The following is a 6,000-nucleotide window of genomic DNA, read 5'->3' on the forward strand; positions in this document are numbered from 1 at the left end:
TGTTACTTTATATTGTAATAACCAAACTACAATTCACAATACAAAGAATAAAAAGTTGTTTGGCAATAGTAAACCTATTATTATGAGATACAATCATGTGAGAAGTCTTGCGAAGAAAGATAAAGTATCTGTTGAGTATCTTCCTGCAAATCAAATGTTAGCAGATCCTCTAACAAAACCCTTGTCAATTGAGAAGATTAAGAAAGTCATGGGAAACATGGGACTATCACTAATTTAAAAGAAGTAATCTTGATTGAATTTTACTCTTTTATGTGAATATCATTTTATTGGAAAATTCATATTTTAAGAGTTCAAGGAAAATTTAGTCAAGTATTATCCTAGGAATATTAACGCAGATGTTACATTTCTAGTGTATATTATACTCAAGGAATAGTGAGGTGATAATAAATATTCAAAATTTTTTTATTATTTTTCCTTTAAAAATTTTCATGTTTGACTATATATATTGATTTCCACAAATGAGAAGGTTAAACTTATTCTTAGTAGTTTTCGTAGCTTAAATTGGGTGTGAACACTCCTGACGAGATTGTCTATGCGAGTATAAAAGTCAGAAGCAACTTTCTATATGAATTAATGGTGAAATCTTAATTTACTTGCTAAAATAGGATAGAGCGCAAGACCCATATTAAAATGTATCACCTTTGCAAAATCCAAAACTCATGTATAATACAAATATAAATTTTATATTTATATTCATTCTCAGAATTCAAGCCTGGCTACATTTAATTATGTGTTATATAAATACCCAATTATCTTTTATTTTTTTGTTATTTATTATTACATAATATTAGGTGGAGGATTATTTTATAAATATATATATATAATATGTTTGACAATATGCATTGATTTCCACAACAAGAAAGTTAAACTTTATTCTTACTGGTTTTTATAACTTAAATTGGGTGTAAACACTCCGATGAAATAGTCTATGCAAGTATAAAAGTTAGAAGCCACTTTCTATATGGATTAATTGTAAAATCTTAATTTACTTGCTAAAACAGGATTGAGCACAATACCCATATTAAAATGTTTGCAGAAGCCAAAACTCATGTATAATACAAATATAAATTTTATATTTATATTCATTCTCAGAATTCAAGTCTGGCTACATTTAATTATGTGTTATATAAATACCCAATTATCTTTTATTTTTCTGTTATTTATTATTAAATAATATTAGGTGGAGGATTGTTTTATATATATATATATATATAATATGTTTGACTATATGTATTGATTTCCACAATGAGAAGGTTAAACTTTATTCTTACTGGTTTTTATAACTTAAATTGGGTGTGAACACTCCTGATAAGATAATCTATACAAGTTAGAAGCCACTTTCTATATGAATTAATTGTAAAATCTTAATTTACTTGCTAAAATAGGATAGAGCACAAGACCCATATTAAAATGCATCGCCTTTGTAGAATCAAAAACTCATGTATAATACAAATATAAATTTTATGTTCATATTCATTCTCAGCATTCAAGCATGACTACATTTAATTATGTGTCGAAGGATTGTTTTATAATAATAATAATAATAATAATAATAATAATACTGATAATATGTTGTTCTTTGAGTGGACAGTTGTCCATCTTTTGTACCATTGGAAAAAAGTCCTACTTCTTTTTGTCTTTTTTGGTCACATCCTTTACCGATCCTTTTATTCTTTGGCCGATAAGATGCAAGATTTTCTATGGGTTTTAATTTGCAATTGTTGATCAGGTAACACATGCATCTTTCTATTGACTATTGTAGCTGTTGAAAATTGTAACTCTTGCAACGGTAATTTTACCGCACGTTGTTTTTTAAATGGTCTTCTTTGTCTTGCAGCACACTTTCATATCTATGCATTTGGTTTTTCTATTTTTTCTTTCTTCTTGCCAATATCTTTTAGCAATTTTCTGCCTATTCTTCTTCTTCTTCATATTCTTTTGGGTTGAGTTCTTGGAGAATGGCATAATGAAAGAGAATGGCTTCATCTCAAAGGAGAAGAAAAACAATTCTCTTTGAAATCAACTGGGAACCAGAAATAGCTAGATTCATACTTTAGTGGGTACTAATGAATATATGATTACTGGATTTTCTGCTGTAAGTTAAAAATGAAAAAATTTATTGGGTTGATGTATATGAAATTAATTGAAAACATTCTATATATAGTTGGCTAGGAATAATATATTTGGTTCATATTGTATGGAATTTCTACAGTAAATTTCTAAAGTAGAATATATTGCTTGTGTGTTTATATTCCAAAGCATGTGTACACTGTGTATAAAAAATAATAATAATAATAATGCTTGTGTTGCGCAAAAGATTTATAAGGTTTTCCTCTTGCCATTATCTAGTTTTCCATTTATGTAAAGTCCTTAAGTTCACAAGAAATAATTTAACCATTATATTTAAGTAAATACTTTAAATTAAAGGTCTAAATTTTAATTGAATATTAAATTTACAATACATATTCACAAAATATTTTTGATCGAGATAAATCTAACTATATTATTATGTAAATAAGATTTTAACGGATAAATTACTCATTTTTATTTTAACTATTGATAGCAGACCAGTAACTAACTACTGCTTTTAATAAAATTTATTTTCTTTTTTTACACAATTTAGTATGGAGATATTTTTGGCTGTTTCAATAATTTTTTTTTATGAAAGTTATTCTTTTTGGTCTTTTAGAAGTTGAAGTAATTAATTAATATTATTGATATTCAAGTTATTGAGTTTTTTCAAAAATAAAAGCATGGTCTTGTGAAAGTTTGAAATGGAAATATTATAATATAATTCTTTAAAATGAGCTATATAGGCTAAATTTTTTGAATATTTGAGAATTTATTTTTAATTAGGTTTAATAAATTAAAAAAAAAAAATCTAACTCATTGCATGTATTTTAATTTTAGTCAAATTTTGTTATTTTTTTAAAATTAATTTGAGAATTTTAATATTTATTTTAGTCTTAATATTCAAGTTATGCAATGCATATAAAATACACGAAATTGCTAATATATGACTTCTTTTAGATAAAATATATAAGGATTTCATTTTAAATTAAGTAACACAACTAGTTCAAGGAGAATAGGCCCTCTTCTGAAGATCAGACTAGAAACAAACCATTGTAACACATCAGAATTCGTTAATGGTAACTAAAACAAGATAGATCTTTCAAGTGGTTGAATAGCTTTTTTGTAACTGACCAGAAAATCTAAGAATTAATTGCGTATGAAGGACTACAAATTTCACTAGAGGGACGAGCCCTACTACCCGGCTCAAAGAAGAAAATCAACCTCTATAAATAAGTTCGATGCACTGCACGTTAATTCAGCAAAACAGAAGCCTCACTCTAAATCAAGTGCACATAAACCTCTAAAATGAGGTAGGAAATCGTTACACCTGAAAAGTACCCTAAAATATTCTATTTTTTAAACTTTCAGTATTCAGAACTTAAACTTTTTTTTTTTTTTAATTTTTTGATATTTAAAAGATCTGTGATTATTTAGATCTCAAAATAAACAAGGATATTAAAATTGATGAAGTAGCTCTAGAGTTAATGCCACATCGGCACGTTAGCCACATTAGTGATACATCAACTATGCTAGTACATGTTTGATATTATTAATCATTTTATCTTTTAAATATTAATAGCATTATACTACAGGTTGTTAAATAAAAATAAATAAATCTTTTAATAAAGCACTATAATAAATTATAGAGTATTTATGTGTACATTTTCTCATTACAAATCATTTATATTGTTCTAATAAGAAATATTTTTTATATAATTCTTTTGGTGCTTTGAAAATTTTTGAAGGAAAATACGAAGTCTAATATCTGCATCACGAAATAAGTATTTGAGTACAAATTTATTGAGATATGTAAATATTTAATTGCTAAAAAATTTTAAAATCGAATTTTCCTTGCTATTGTTTTACTATTTTTTTATTAAAAAAATTAGGTGATTTGAGGAATTCTGTTAAGAAGTCAGAGATACTATTACCTCACGTGGCGTTGAAAAGTCTTAGCTTCACGTGGCGTTGAAAAGTCTTAGCTTCACGTAACCTAGCTTGGTTGTTGGTTTGTCTCAACCACCAATTCCTTGAAATGGCGGGCTAAAGGGAATAGGTCTGGCTTCGCTGTTGGTTTGTCCCACGTGATGTGTTTGAGCTCATCCTTTTTAAGCCATTAAAAACACTGTTTAACGTGGCGTTTTCAATGGGCTTGGTGATGCCATTGAAAACCCTACTTCAAGCGGCATATTTTTGCGCTTGTATAATTATAACATTTTAAGAGCTTATGAAAATGTTACTTTCACTAGCATTTTCATTGATATTCTGTCTCTGCTGGTATTAGTTCACGTTGGTCAGTGGCGTATGGCTTTTTTAGTGTAAAATTGAAAGGGTGAAGTCGCTTCAGAAATTGCCATTCAAATGGGTTCTTTATTGTGCAACAGTTTCAAATTCACATTATTTCGGTATATATTTTTTAATATTATTTTAATAATTAACCCAAAATTCAAAACAAAAATCAAAGCTGCGCTGGACTTTCCACCAGTTATATATGCATCATGTGATAGTCTTAATTATTGTGATCATAGCAGGTTAGATAAATTGGTATTTGTTACCAGGATATCGTGGTGGTGAGTAACGCTTAAGCCTTATTTGGTATTACTATTAAAATTATTATTAAAAAAATTATTTTTTAAATATATTAATTAAAATATATTAAAAAATAATTTAAAATTAAATTTAATAAATTTTAATTATAAAAATATTAAAATAATAAAATAATTATTTTTTAAATTATTTTTTTAATAATATTTAAAGTAATATTTTTATTTAGAAAAATAATTTTGACTTTCAATATTAAATAAACACTTAATGTATGATAAAATTCTTTAAATTATTATAAAACTAAAACATAAATATATAAAATTTATATTATTTAATAGATTTTACTCTATTTTATATTTTAAATTTATTATTAACTAAATTTAGGTAAAAAAAATTTTAATATATAATTCATTCCAATAGAATAAATTAAAATTAATTTAATTGGCTATTTGTACGACTTTCATTCTGCTTATTGCAGTGAGCTTATTAAAATGTTGAAATTTGCTTGGAGAGTCTAATTCAGCTAGATGATTCGAATCTGACAGGGAAAGACACGTGAAAAAATTGTCCCAACGCTAAGAAGCTAAAAAGCCAGTAACAGAATTCAAACTTGAGATCTCTTAAATTAAATGAATCTACTTTACCTTCAAGAGTTATTTGTATCCATTCTTTTAAATTTGCACCTATTCCTCAACATGGCAGAGATGGAACTAGCAGAACTTAGTTTTTTCCTGCAAGCTCTATTGCCTTTCTTTTCAATTTGTATCCATTTATTCAGAAATTACTATGGCTGTCCTACCTATTGACATGTGAATATTTCACATAAAAAAATCAATAAGCTTTAACTTAATGCTATTCGAATTATCTTTAAAAATATATCAATCAGAATTGAATCCAACAAAATTTTAGCAACAAAGCGTGTCGGCAGGGAAATAGATACCAACTTGGAAAGCTTGAATCTATCTCCTGGAAATTGCTAAGGAAGAAGCCAAGCAAAAGACAAATTATGGAGAACCAACAAGGAAAAAAAAGAAGAAAGCTCTCATAATTGCTAAGCAAAAAGCAGGAGCAGACAGTGAAGAAAGAAGCAAAGGTAAGCAAAGAGATTATCAAAATTCCTGAAGGAATTTAAAAGTTGCACCATTTTTCGTTCATAACCTGTATCGTTGTTTGTCGCATATGGACATTTTTCAACCACTCCAATATAAAAACTTCTCGAAGGGAGCTAAGACAGAATTATGGTCCCATGCTTCCTCTGGCATTTTGTGGTCAGCTAAGGGCCATTTCATTTAAATATTGACAAGATAGACCATGACATCAATGTTAAATAAAGGTGATTGCAACACGATCTTACGTCACAAG

The 6,000-nt window shown here is 27.1% G+C and overlaps 1 pseudogene; it reads left to right on the forward strand.

Moving 5' to 3' along the window:
• The window catches only part of LOC131174039 (AAA-ATPase ASD, mitochondrial-like), a 69,211-nt pseudogene extending 68,973 nt beyond the window's left edge, over nt 1–238 (forward strand).
• Nucleotides 239–6,000: the final 5,762 nt, after the last annotated feature.

Source organism: Hevea brasiliensis, chromosome 15 (assembly GCF_030052815.1).
Source record: "Hevea brasiliensis isolate MT/VB/25A 57/8 chromosome 15, ASM3005281v1, whole genome shotgun sequence".
In the NCBI taxonomy this organism is placed as follows: Eukaryota; Viridiplantae; Streptophyta; class Magnoliopsida; order Malpighiales; family Euphorbiaceae; genus Hevea; species Hevea brasiliensis.